Source organism: Anas acuta, chromosome 2 (genome assembly GCF_963932015.1).
Source record: "Anas acuta chromosome 2, bAnaAcu1.1, whole genome shotgun sequence".
Classification (NCBI taxonomy): domain Eukaryota; kingdom Metazoa; phylum Chordata; class Aves; order Anseriformes; family Anatidae; genus Anas; species Anas acuta.
In genome coordinates this window covers 61,517,661-61,532,044 of record NC_088980.1, presented here as the reverse complement: position 1 = coordinate 61,532,044, position 14,384 = coordinate 61,517,661, and the positions used below count along the sequence as shown (strand labels likewise).

The following is a 14,384-nucleotide window of genomic DNA, read 5'->3' as shown; positions in this document are numbered from 1 at the left end:
GAGGGTGCAAGAAGCAGAGGCAGATGGCTGTAAGAAGAAAAATGACAATCCGACAGCAAAGACAGTATCCAGTCCCCTGGAGAACTTCTTTCTACCAGCTTCAGAGTTCCCAGTGGGTTCATTTCAAAGCTGTTAAGTCAAACTTTTTTGCTAGTAGTCACTGCAGGTGGGATTCATGTCATCTAACTACATATCAAACAGCAAGAACTCCGAGCCAGCTTTCCTAAGCACTCCACACAAAGAAAACAGACACCTGCTGAGGGTGATTCATCTGATCTGTTTCTTTCCATCAGCTCCAAAGAGAGATGGTTCAGACTTAAAGGTCTAACTTGCAGATGACTGAATTAATGCAGATTAAAGTCACCCTAACTCTTCCTTATCACCTAGACATCCTGCTTGACTTCTACGGCTCAATTTACAGAACGGCATCAGCTCAGGTTAGGATTTTTTATTTTATTTTGCATTAAAATCACACAAATCAGTTCTACCACTTCTGAATTTATGAACTGAAACCTCACTAAAATGCTTTCTCAGCCTGTGCGTGTAAACTGCTTGATACAGAATTTGTAGCTACGGCGACTACACAAAACCCAGAACAGTTATTTTTCATCACCTCTTTCACTTTAAACCCAAGAACAACCATGGTGGTGGTGGGAGAGGACCACAGAAGGGACCTTTCTCACAGTTCTTTCCTCCCTTCACGGAATGAAGACAGATGAGCTCATTTTTCATTTAATTGAAACAGCAAAGCTCTAGCTAAATCTACCTACAGGTATATGCATAAACAAGCACTTAATTTCCCTGGCTGGCATCAATACATAGATGCATTACAAGATTTGCCTGCAAATAAGAGAAAAAGTCTTTGTAATAAAGCTCCATATTCAATAGGCACAAATACATACGCAGGTTTTTTGAGTTGATTGCCTGAGAAGATTTTACAGGCTTTTATCCCCTCAAGTGAAGTGAAAAAGTCTCCTCAAAGTTAAATTTGTATAAAAATTTGAACTCCTCAGAGACTTCAGAAGAAGCAATATAAAACATGAACCCAAATCTCTACTCATTTCTTCACTCTTCCAAGTGTCAGGGGTCTTCATTACAGCTGGAAATATTGATTATGCCTGCCAGGGGGTTTTGATGGCAATGCTTTCCGCCTGCTCCAATTGTCACCTTCTGTATGCAGACTGCCAACGATGGATTTCAGAACAAAAATCAATACATTATACTGTGTCATGATTGAGTGGAGAAATAAATAACTGCACTAAGCAAAGTATTTCAGCTTCTGTGGATTACCAAGCTAAAATAAAATACAAGAAAAACCTAACCTGAAGGACAATCAAGTTTCTGAAAGTGACATTTGTATCTTTCTGTAATTCTGCTACCTTTATTAACCTTTTGTATGTAGTTTGTATTGTATCTAACAGTTTGGATGCAAATAGATGATCTTTTCTTGTTTGGGGTACACAGAAAAAAAAAAAGACTAGGCAATCTGTTTTGGTTCCCCCTCTTTAAATTCACTACACGTTCACTATCTTGCATTATTCATGGAAATAATAGATGAGCGCAGGGAAGGCAAATTGTATTTCTGTTATGTTTAGAAACTAAGATGAGTTTTTCTTTGAACAAATGCACTGATATCGTCTTGTACTAGATTATGAGTACACAGTCAGAAGAGAGGCTAAAATTTGAGTGTGATAAAAGAGGAATTTCCAAAACATAACCGCACGTCCACCTGTTACACTCATACATTAGCGAGGTAGCCTCCGCTGGTTTTCAGTGAACTTTATATTCAGGTCAGGTTGTTTTCCCTCCCTGCAAAGTGTTAAGTGTTAGCAATAACAGCATGAGTTATATCTTCAATGACCATTAACCAGCAATAACTCAAAGCGCTGATAAGTTACCACAAACTGCAGACTTCCCATGCTCTCCAGTCAGACTGCTGTTCCATGTTTGGGCTGCTCCATTTACAACGTATCCCTTCCTACTCACTGCCACAATACATGTTTCCCTCTTCAAATGAGACATTTTGAAAGATCTCTCTTGAGACTAGAAATGAGAAAATCCTGATCCCTAATAAGTTTTCACGTTGTATGAGTCAGCAACGTGCTCTTGTGGTCAAGAAGGCCAAAGGTATCCTGGGACTGGAGCAGCTGTTGTACAAGGACAGGCTGAGAGAGCTGGGCCTGTTCATCCTGGAAAAGTGAAGGCTGAGGGGAGACCTCATCAATGTGTACAAGTATCTGAGGGAAGAGTGTGGAGAGGGATGGAGCCGGTCTCTTTTCAGTAGTGGCCAGCGACAGTACGAGAGGCAACAGGCACGAACTGAAGCACAGCTGGTTCTGGCTCAATACAAGGGAGCACGTCTTTACTGTAAGGGTGACAGAGCACTGGCACAGGTTGCCCAGAGAGGTTGTGGAGTCTCCTTCTATGGAAATACTCAAAACCCGCCTGGATGCCATCCTCAGCAATGTTCTGTAGGTGATCCTGCTCAGCAGGGGCATTGGACCAGCTGATCTTCAGAGGTCCCTTCCAACCTTGGCCATTCTGTGGTTCTGCCAAGTTTTTCCATTACTTCAAGAGGGAGAAGATTTAAGTTCGTATCTCCACAAAAATCTGAAATATTTTAAATGGTAGTGCGAAATGAAAAAATGCAACGAAAACTAAACGAAAAAATGCTTTTGCTGAGTTGCAGAACTTAAATTTACAGTGAGCGAACCTACTCCATTCTAGGAAAAAAATTGCTTTGATGATCTCTCCATTGCTTGTACTGCATCAACAGGTAGAACAATTGTTTCATACGAAGAGAAGGAGACTGGCAAAAAGACTAATTACAGTCATAAATAATTTCAATTCATGTCCAGGACTGCAGCTCTTCAGATCTCACTTAAGCAGAAAAAGAGCAAGAAAAGTAAAAGGATGTTGAATGTTGAGGATACTGCTAACCAGGAGTGACAAAAACAAACAAAACCAACCACACACAACAAAACAACAAATTAAAATGACACATGAGAATGGATCCCTCGTTTCAAATAAGCCAGTATTTGAAAGCTGGGATTTTTGAAGGAAGTTTTTCTGATATCTTAGTCCTAGCACAGACAGAAACAGAGAAAACCAGTGCACCAATGATTTTATCTGAGTCACCATAACAACTGCACCATTCAGCCAAATGAAACTCTAAGCACATAGTTTGTCTTGCAGCATTGAGAACAACTTAAATCACAATTTAGCCAGATTTAAATGACTTATTTTCCTCGTATGTATGACAGAACCAACAGATCAGGATCTACAGGTCAATTAGACAACCTGTAAAACAATACCACCTATGCTGTAATATTAAAATAGAGATATAATGACCTCTAACAACGTTTTCATGTATTTATGTATACACATATTAAAAGAGTATTTTACACAAACACATGAAAAAAGTGAAGGGCAATCAATGTATCAGAAAGAGATAGGGCACTGTGTTTTCTATCCTTCCAGTTCCTAAAACTTCTTCATGTTCCCCCATCACAAAGCTATAGAGCAACACAAGCTCCAAGTACACCACTTGCAGTGCTACATGTGCACAAAAAAACTATCTATGGTTGCTTCAAAAACTAACTAGGTTAGTACAATTTTTACTATAAGGTTCTTGAAACATAAAATAAACAGAAAAAAGAAAATGGAAACCTGAGTACTCATGCTCCTACCAAGAGAGGTGCATAGTATTACTGCAGCCATTTCAGCCTTGGGGACTTTCTAGGGAGCTCTGTGTCCTCAAGAAAAGTCTTTGTGGTCTTACAGAAAACAAGCTACAATTCATACAGGATGACCTCTTATCTGATCATGGAATCACAGTATCTCCCGAGTTGGAAGGGACCTATAAGGATCATTGAGTTCAATTCAACTGGCTCCACACAGGACCACCCCAAAATAAAGAAGCATTTGGACAACACTCTCACACACAGGGTTTGAACTCTGGCAGCTCAGTGCTGTGCCCACAGCCCTGGGGAGCCTGTCCCAGTGCCCAACCACCCTCTGGGTGCAGCACCTTTCCCTAACCCCCAGCCTGACCCTCCCCTGTCCAAGCTCCATGCTGTCCCCTCGGGTCCTGTCGCTGTCCCCAGAGAGCAGAGCTCAGCGCCTGCCCCTCCAACCCGGCACTTGCTCCTGTTAAACTTCATATTGTTGGTGACGAGCACAAGGTACCCCAGAAGGTAGCTCCCTTACAGCTGTGTGTTACCATTTGGTTTCAGTATTCCTCAGCTACCTCTGCCCAGTGGAACAGCTGCTTTTTACAGCAGGGTCAGCAGCAGCCAGTTTTCCATCCACACAACCTGCTGCACCCATCGACTCTGGGAGGATGTCCCCAGCTCCACAGGCTGGTGGCAATTCCTCCCTCCCACCACACGAGACCCCGATGTGCATCCCTTCCTCAGCTCTGCTGCATGCCCTGGTTCCCAGTGGGAAAACGGGGGAACCAGTCCTGTCGGCATGCTTCAAAGCACACGTACTATGCCATGTAGAAGCAGACACTGCATCTAATTCATACGGCACACGCTGCTGAAACCACGCTGGTGAGCGATCAGCCTGTCGTATGAGCCAACAAGCATTTGGGGTCTTTACCACAGGACGTCTGATGGGCGCTGAACAGCTCTTTGTTAACTTGCTCCTTACTTACGAGTTTCGGCACTCAACTTAAACCTGAGTGTGGACAAATTCAGCTCCTCAGCAAGCACAAGGCTGAGGAGGTACAGGAACACTGCGACACCACGAAGCACAGAACATGCTCTGCTCCAGAGAATCCTAAAACCAGGCAGCCCCGTACCCCATTCCCCGGCATATTATAGCAGGCAAATAACTTGCTTTCAGTTTTTGTATGCACAACTTTGAGAGAGCTTTTACAAGCAACATGCCTGCCTAGGCATAACGCTTTGGCTCCACATACACGCTGTGAGATGGATTACAAAATTATACCCAAACCACAAAATACAGCAGTATTAGGACAGGGAACTATTATGTCTGTATAAAAATCACATTATCAACCTTGTAAAAGTGCCGAGAGGCCAAGCTCTTATTATTTAAAAGCATTGTGAAACAGACACAAGGTGCCACAGAGGTAGGGAAACACACCGTTTGCCGATTTAGCATTCGCTCACTTATTCCACAGAGAAGCCAAGATTCCTGGCAGAGTGCCACTTACATAACTGGCGGGATGTCATGACATCTACAGAGAACTGACAGATCAGAAGATGAAAGCTGATGATGACGACGATGGCAGGTGTTACATAAATGCCAAGAAGTAAACCTCCTCAACTCACATCAGGGCAACTATGGAGAAAATACTCAGTACAGAGCCCTTGGACGAAACGCTTTATCTCCTGGGTGGGACTTCAAAGAAACAATTGCAAGAATATCGAAGCACAGATCTCTTTAAAGCTTGAAAAAAATAAGCAAAGAAAGAAACAAACAAAAAATAAACCCCACCATACCCAGGAATTTTTCTCGAACACCACAAAATACTAAATATGTGGATTATATAGGCATGCAAAGAGTGGAACCCACCATTAACACTATATAAGAGATTAGAATCTGTGGCACTGTTTACAGAAGTGAAGCATCAGATACCAATTAGAGTGTACTCAGCAATGCATTGTGTACTTAAAATGATTAACATCCCACGCAAATTTGAGTAGCCTTTCTAATAAAAGCTAAAACCTTCTGTTAGAATTTCCATGTGTTGAACATAAACTCACCTATATACTTCCATTTAATGCTCAAAAGGTTATAGGCTAAATTTCATACTTGATTCTATTGCAATTAACACCAGTAAGAGACAGCATGCTTGTGACACTCCCTTAAGTGTTTAAATATTATTATTACCAGCCGGGAGCAGAAACAAAGGAGTTGTGTTCGTGTTTACAGGTTATCGTCAATAGAGTTGGGAACAAAACCCTTTGAACAGACTCCAGCCTAGACCCTTTTCCAGGGATTTTTTCTGTTGTTCCTTTAAAAGGCTCTTATTTAATCACTAGAGAAGATTACCTATTGCATAATATCTGCCTACTGCACTGCCCCCCACCCCAAAACAAAAGACACGAGGACTTTAAAGACAGGGCATACACTGCACTTACACTGTTAAGACAGCATCAAGCAAATCTATCAGGCACAGCACAGTAACTGCTGGGTTGGAAAGATCAAAAAAGAAAAAAGAAGCAATTCTCCAATGAAGCAGAGTTCTGGAAGAAAGGCAGCAGACAAACCGAGACAGGTTAGAAGCATTCCCTTCACTGAGGAACAGAAAGATGTGCCCAGAAATGCTGTATGTGGAACCTATTTGGAAGGCTGACTTCAGTGCTTCCTTTCCCCTTTGGAAACGTGCTACAACAGAGGATGCAAAAACCTGAAAATACAGGCAGTGCTCCAAGCAGTTCATAGAAACAGTAGGCTTAACTTGCTAATTCCTTAGACAATTCCTAATTCTGCAAACAAACTCAAGCGTAACTTGCAAAACTCTGATTGAAGATAATCTCCTTAGCTCTCAGCTGCTCTCCAGGTACAAATAAAAACAGGCCATGTGCACTGATTGATCAGGCTGTTGTAAGTGCCAATTTCTGCAGATCTCAACAAGAATCGCCTGGTCGCCTGCTTGCAAGGCAAGCAGGCGATCAGGCCCAGTCAGCATGTGTTTATGAAAGGCAGATCCTGCTTGACGAACCTTATCTCCTTCTATGACAAAGTGATGCGCTGGGTGGATGAGGGAAAGGCTGTGGATGTGGTCTACCTTGACTTCAGCAAGGCTTTTGACACCGTTTCCCACAGCATTCTCCTCAAGAAACTGGCTGCTCTTGGCTTGGACTGGCACACGCTTCATTAAGTTCGCAGATGACACCAAGTTAGGTGCGTGTGTCGATCTGCTCGAGGGTAGGAAAGCTCTGCAGGAGGATCTGGATAGGCTGCACCGATGGGCTGAGGTCAACTGCATGAAGTTCAACAAGGCCAAGTGCCGGGTCCTGCACCTGGGGCACAATAACCTCAAGCAGAGCTACAGGCTGGGAGATGAGTGGTTGGAGAGCTGCCAGGCAGAGAAGGACCTGGGAGTGATGGTGGACAGTCGGCTGAATATGAGCCAGCAGTGTGCTCAGGTGGCCAAGAAGGCCAACAGCATCCTGGCTTGCATAAGAAACAGTGTGGCCAGCAGGGCTAGGGAAGTGATCGTCCCCCTGTACTCGGCTCTGGTGAGGCCGCACCTCGAGTACTGTGTTCAGTTTTGGGCCCCTCGCTACAAGAAGGTCATCGAGGTGCTTGAGCGGGTCCACAGAAGGGCGACGAAGCTGGTGAGGGGCCTGGAGAACAAGTCCTACGAGGAGCGGCTGAAGGAGCTGGGCTTGTTCAGCCTGGAGAAGAGGAGGCTCAGGGGCGACCTTATTGCGCTTTACAGATACCTTAAAGGAGGCTGTAGTGAGGTGGGGGTTGGTCTGTTCTCCCACGTGCCTGGTGACAGGACGAGGAGGAATGGGCTTAAGTTGCGCCAGGGGAGTTTTAGGTTAGATGTTAGGAAGAACTACTTTACCGAAAGGGTTATTAGACACTGGAACAGGCTGCCCAGGGAGGTGGTGGAGTCACCATCCCTGGAAGTCTTTAAAAGACGTTTAGATGTAGAGCTTAGGGATATGGTTTAGTGGGGACTGTTAGCTGTGAGGTTGGACTCAATGATCTTGAGGTCTCTTCCAACCTAGAAATTCTGTGTGATTCTGTGTAATTATCTTCAGTAGCTAAAGTACTTGAAACTCTTAAATTACAGGATGAGAACATATATAATTCAAGAAGGTAAGACCTCTCAAAGTGCATTCTCTCTCTAAAATATCAAAACATACTCAGGACCTTTTCTAAAAACTGTGTCATCAGTTGTTTCATCACTTCTCTTAAGATTTACTCGTATGCTAGGAACAGAATACACAGTCAAGGCAGGAGGACTGGTCTTCAAGCACAGTCCACACAGAAACATACTCAGACATGCAAGTTGCACAATAGGTAGGGCAGTAGCAAAGGGGCCATGTAATCCTTAAGAACAAGTCAATGGACTAACAGTAACTCCTGTGCAACTTTCTTGCAAGTTTCTCCAGCTTTGCTGAAATCATTTTTCCCCTCTCTTTTTGAAGGGAATCAGTTCTCACTTATTTCAAAAAGTAATTTTTTTGGAGTAGTCAGCATATTTTAAGCCTTCCCACACTGTCAGTCTTATCTCTCTGCCTTGCAAATGTAAATAAAACTCAGATACTGAGAGCTCAAATTGCCTGAGGATGCTAGCATGCAGGATGTTCAGTGGAGAATTATACCTCATGATTCAGTCTTACACAAAGCAATCATCTACTTCTGCATGCATTTTTCAACACAATATGCATCTAGCAGTCAGTCTCTGTTCAGATTAGATTTTTGCAAAAGACCTCTATCATATGACAAATACGAATTTCACACTATTTGTTGCTTTCAAAAATTAAAAGCCAAGTGTAAAGGCAAATCAAGTTATCTTTCACCTGTAATGAGAGGAAGCATTACATGATTCTGAAAGAAGACCCTTTTCCTTTATTTGCTCTGAAATCAATAGCCACTTACCACTTCAGCTCCTGAAAACTACCATGAAATTCAGTACCAGCAGCTCCAGAAAAGCAACACAAACAGCCCTGAAATCCACATCTTACAGCCCTACCCAAACTAAGAGTGATGTGGACCAGAAACCTGCAGCAGTATCTAATGAACCAACCAGCTACAGATAATCTGAAACAGCTCACACTGTGTCTGTGGCTGGCTCTTCTATAACCAGTTTATGCCCAAACGACCGATTTTAAGAATTTCTCTCACACAACTCGTTTCCCCCCATTTACCTCTGTTTACTTTCAAATTTCACAGGTCATTTAAAGCAATTTTTTCCATCACAGAACTATGCAGAGCACTCCCAATTAAGTAAAGAATGCAATACCCTGAAAGTACTTCTCCCAAGTCTACATTAGCAGCAAACCCTCTATTGGAAGGTCTAAGAAGCATTACATTACTGTGGGCTGCAGCTATTACAGCTGGGACGGTATAAAGCCAACAAAATACTGTGGAAGCACTTCTGTCTGTGTGGCTTTTTCTGTAAATCCTCTTGAGACATGCTAGTTTACTATGGCATAGAAGAAACTTTTTCTTTAACCTGAACTCTGTGTTTTTATAACTAGAAAGTGTATTATTCCCACAAAGGATATGTGTTGGGCAGTGAGGAGCAGAGAGAAGCAAAGATGATGACCTGAGCAGACAAATTAGGAATTTAAGCTAAAATCAGACATGTTATGCCTGTAAGCTTTTTTTTTTTTTTTTTTTGCCTAGTTACTGATTTCACAATTTCTGGCTCTGGATTTAATTATTTACTTGCATGAATGTTTTTAGCATTCCATTTCTTTTTACTGTATCTTTAAAGAATTTCATTTTTTTCCCTGATTTTTTAAGATAAAATAGTAGAGAAACTAAACTGATCTAATCAAGAACTAGCTACTATTCAGTTAGAGCCTCGTAAGGCATAAAAGGCTAAGAAGAAAAGAAATAATTGTGGTTAGCACTTTTTTGTGGGATCACAGTGAATCGATACCCAGAGTTTGTTTAAAGCAAGCAAAATTTTCCTCCACAGGATTCAATTAACTTGTATCCTGTACAAGAGAAGCTTATAGACATGGCTACCAAATTAAAATAGTATGTTTTTCATTAATGGACATGATAAGCAACTGCATATGATGAAGGGCTATGCTTGCTATTCATTTCTATTTAGGCCACTCCTCCCCTTTGATACCAAACAGGTATCAAAAAAGCAACTCTTTTTGACTATTAAGTGTTTTAGTCATTTCATTTCAGATGAATGAAGATCGTGATTGAATGAATACTACCCAAGATCTCTGCACATTTCAAGATTTCTGCTATTTTATTTAATTAAGCACTTACGAAGGTTCCTGTAAAGTCAGCTTGTACGTTCAAAGGAAAGAAACTCATCACAATGCATGCTTCAAGCAAATTATCATTCCTTTCCTTAATGGGCTGGTTGAGAGCACGTCAAATACTAGATGGATCTGCTTTCCAGCCAAGCTTCTCCTCCCCTTCCATCAGCACAGTGCTGTAACTCCATCTTCTCTTTGACAAAGAGCGAGATCAAACAGAGATCAATTTTTTCAGTATTTCATTGTTATCACAACATAATTCAATAGCTAATAAAAGCAAATAAGCAGGTTAGGGACCTGCTAGCATAAACAGACAAAAGAATACAACTTCCCTGAAAGCTTACTCAGTACTTTGCTAGAGAAAACTCCTTAAAAAAAAACGTATATTTACTTTGAAAAAGCAGCACATTACTTTCACACAGCATAAAGCCATCTTCACAGTGAGCAGCATCTCTTAAGTTCATACCAACTACAGGGGAATCTGTCCTCAGACTGAACCACACAAGCACAGCAAGTCTTAACTTTTTCCTTACAAAATGCTACTTCACATGGTAAAAGGACCCACAGCCTAACGGGAAAGTGCACACAACAACCATCATCACACTCACGCTATGAATCAAAAGGCACACAGAAATGGACTGATCTCTTGAATTTCGCTTTTTGTAAATGAATGCATCTGGATTTTTTTCAAGTCTGTGCAAGAAAAAGGATGTCCCTATATATTTCCAAAGTGCACATAAAATGATTTGCTGTATAGCTTAATCATTCCTTATACTTAGCTTTAAATTGAACACCAGGTACATTTATACACTTCAGACGATCAAAGTCTAACCAGAACAGCACTTGTCTAAGAATGCATCAGAATCATAATTACTTCCATTATTATAGGCAATCGCATGCAGAGAATCTAAAACGCCAAAGTTAAAATACTCATTTTTAAGCTATACACCTAGATGCACAGCAGCTTTACACCACATTTGTATTTTTATCCCCCTCATTCCCAAAGACACTGTCAGAGGGGGAGTCAGCTGATGAAAACAACTGTGATCAAGAAACCTGCCAAAACACCTAACTCTACAGGCATTTATTGGTAAAACTGTTGAGAGAACACAGATAGAAACACAGTCTGAATTACTCTCATTTGAAAGTTGCTTTCTAACTTTGCTCTTTTTTTTGCTCTCATATCCGATCTATAATGTGTCCACAGACAGCTCTCATCCATTTGCTCTTGTGCCAACGCTTTTTTTTTTTTCAGATTTTTTTCAGCTTTCTGACATGCTCTTGGAATACGGCAGCATGTAACGTGGTGGTTCAATGAATACTTCAAACACCGTTAGCAAACATGACAACCAAAAAAAGAAGTCCCAGACCACTACTTTCAAGAGACACTTTTTCCACCCCCACGTTGTCTTCTCTTGTGCCAGCGTAGCTGTCTTCTGCAGATGCAAACTCTAAACAGATCAGTGAACCAACCAGAACATAAACAAGCTACCAAAACAAAGCTTACTTTTTTTTTTTTTTTTTGTCAAGGCAGTTCCCTGTTTCAGTTCACCACAGAACTGCCTCTCTTTTGCAGCTGGGAGTAGTGGAAAGGGGAGAACAGGCTGGCAGGTGAGAGGCGGCTGATACCGTCCATCAGACTGCAGCCTCAAAAACTCTTTCCATCAGCCTACCCAGCCAGGCTCCTCCAAATCACCCTTCTCTGAAACAGATCACCCAAGGACTATTGCATCCATTCCTGAAGTGACACAATCAGAATCCATTCTTCTGAAAGATGCATCAGAATGCATTTATTAACGTATAATAATTAATACATTACAGAATTACTTTCATTGTACCCTTTCTTCCAAATCATCTCACTTTTGGGGCTTATCCTTGATCATACGCAGTTTTCTTTCCTCTTCCAGAGGTCTCCTAATGCTAATTCCCAAGCATACATGGTCATTATTCATTCCTACTGCATGCTTTCATGTCACCCCATTTCTGTCACACCAGCATTCAACATCATCCAGTTCTTGCATGATTCTTCAAATTTGGTCATCCCTGTTAGATTTTACTGTGTATGTGCTGCCACAGCCACTCATGATGCCCCAAAGTTGGTCTTGAGAAACACCACTTGCAAGCACCTTTCACATCAGTAGTTCCTCTTCTGACAAATCTGTTGCTGCTTCCTCTTCTTCATATTGATCCTTACACAAGTTCTAGCTCTTGTACTAGTTCTCCAGCATCTCCACCTTAAAAAAACGATTTATTTTGTGTGATATGTTATCAAATTCCAGGCAGATTAAACCATATATATATGTATATATTTTTTACAGAGAAAAGTAATTCAATCATTAATTCTTATAAAAGATGCGGGTCAGCTAGCCATGATCTATCTTTAGTGAATCCACACAGGGCTCATTCCACTTATTTTCATACTGTTAATTAAATTCTTTCCTCTGCAAATTCTCCAGAGCCTTGCATACTACTGATGAAGCTCATCAGGGTATAGCTGTGCAGCTCCCTGCCTCCTGTTCTTTTAGGACATGTTTTCTTTATTTCAGTAACAAATCTGCCAAATCAGAGGTAGCAGATATTTAAGTCTTGCTCTTAGGGCTCCAGTTTCTTGGATCAGTTCTTCCTAAATTCTGGAACAAGTGATCTGCTTCCTTCAATCAACCCAACAGAATTTAAGTCTTTGCTTCCTCATCCCATCTTCACTTTCATGCTTGGTATCATTACTACTACTGGAAATGGATTTGTTTGAAGGTAATCCACATGATTCAAAAAAATAAATCTGCCTTCTGCATACTGACCTCCCTCACCCACTTCTTTTTATGTTTAGGTGACTGAAGACTGCTGCAGTTGGATTTCCTTCACAGAGTTTGGCTGTTTGTGGTCCTAACAATTTTCTCTACATTGCTGTGGTTCTTACCCCTGTGCCAGCTTCCCCTTCCCCCTCCCCACAGCAATCCTCCTCTGCAAATTCCCCAATTGCTTTCTTGAGATAGTTTTAAAAAACGACTTTGGCTCAAAGATCTTCCCATCCAATTTCTAACAACACCTGAAAACTTACTTCTAAAAGCTTTTTACTGGCATCATGGTAAAATTCAGTGTTATCAATTTATGGGTTTGCTGTTGTATCAACCCCACATAATATTACAAGAAAAGAAATACAGACTCCAGAAGAAAAACAGAAGCAACAAAAGCCACATGTACTTTTTTCTCCAACCTATGTTGTTTGTTTTTTTTTTTTTAACTGGCCAACAAGATGTGGGCATAAACGTGCTTCCTCCTACAGACCCCCAACTAATGTTCAACTCCTAACAGTCTCTGACAAGAAAGTGACTTGATAAATATTGTAAACCTTGCAACTAAGACGATCTAATTATATCTAGAAAGTGATCCTGCAAACATCCACATGCAAACAACCTCTGGGTGCCCTGAGAAGAAAGGATGCATTACAAAACCATGCAGACTCTCAGAAAACCAGATTTATTGCACTTAAGCTTCAGGCTCTGTGGTATGATCATTTGTTTTACATGTTACTATCCTGAGCTTGTTTAATTTACTGAAGCATTAACAAACACTACTTTAACCCTTTGGTACCTTGTACAAAATGACTTCAGGTCAAGCCAAATTCTCAGACAACAACCAGCAGATAGAACAACGTGCAATAATTTTTGCAAGTTTTGTAAAGACAGATGCTCCAAGAAAAAGACTGGTCTGCCCTCTCCCACTTTCAAAAGAGCTTCAAGGAATGCTGAAATATGTTGCTGCTGTAGCAGTGCTATCTAAACCAATTCATTTGGTTCTCCAACAGCTGAAATGTATCAAACCACTTCAAAAAACACCATTCAAGAAAGCCATAAGAAAAATCCTAGTGGGGAGCCATCCCCACTGAAACACAATCTTTAAGGCTTAGCTAATGAGAAAAAAGAAAGGGGATGGAAATACAAAGGGAAATAATATATTTATTTATATTTATGTTAAACAGATTCAGATTAACATTTCCTAATGTAAGTCAGAAGCTCAAGATACAAAATTCATTTTCGGTCACTCCAACAATGCTGGCTGCCACTTCACGTGCTATCTGCTTAGGAGAAAGGCTGCTAGGCTCGCCAACTCTCAGCAAGGCAAGTCCACCATTCTCTCTATCTGCTATGCTAATAACAAAGCAGCTATGTTTGGAGACCTAGCTGGTAATAAACCCGATTTCAAGGGTTGTTTGTCACTTAAGAAATGGAAAGTCCAAGTGTTCAAAGTTACCTTTGAACTTAACCACATTTAAGAAACAAACCAGCAGCCACATGACCAGAACAGTTATTCATCATTTTAAAGCTATGTGAATTTCTTAACATACCACTATTTCCCTAAGCAGAGTGCAGGATTTATTCAGGCTTCCAGAGTCATAAAACACTGACTGTCCCATCGTAAAATATGTAATGACTCTAGAAG

The 14,384-nt window shown here is 41.2% G+C and overlaps 1 protein-coding gene across 5 annotated transcripts in view; it reads right to left on the bottom strand.

The window, feature by feature from the left end:
• AVL9 (AVL9 cell migration associated) overlaps positions 1-14,384 on the bottom strand; it is a 43,283-nt gene that overhangs the window by 27,862 nt on the left and 1,037 nt on the right. For 2 of the 5 annotated variants that reach the window (XM_068675055.1, XM_068675057.1), the window contains exon 2: positions 12,071-12,178. The exons of the other annotated variants lie outside the window; for them this stretch is intronic. The gene's annotated coding sequence lies outside the window, so the exon portion shown is untranslated. The remainder of the gene's footprint in view (positions 1-12,070; positions 12,179-14,384) is intronic. 5 annotated transcript variants of the gene reach the window in all.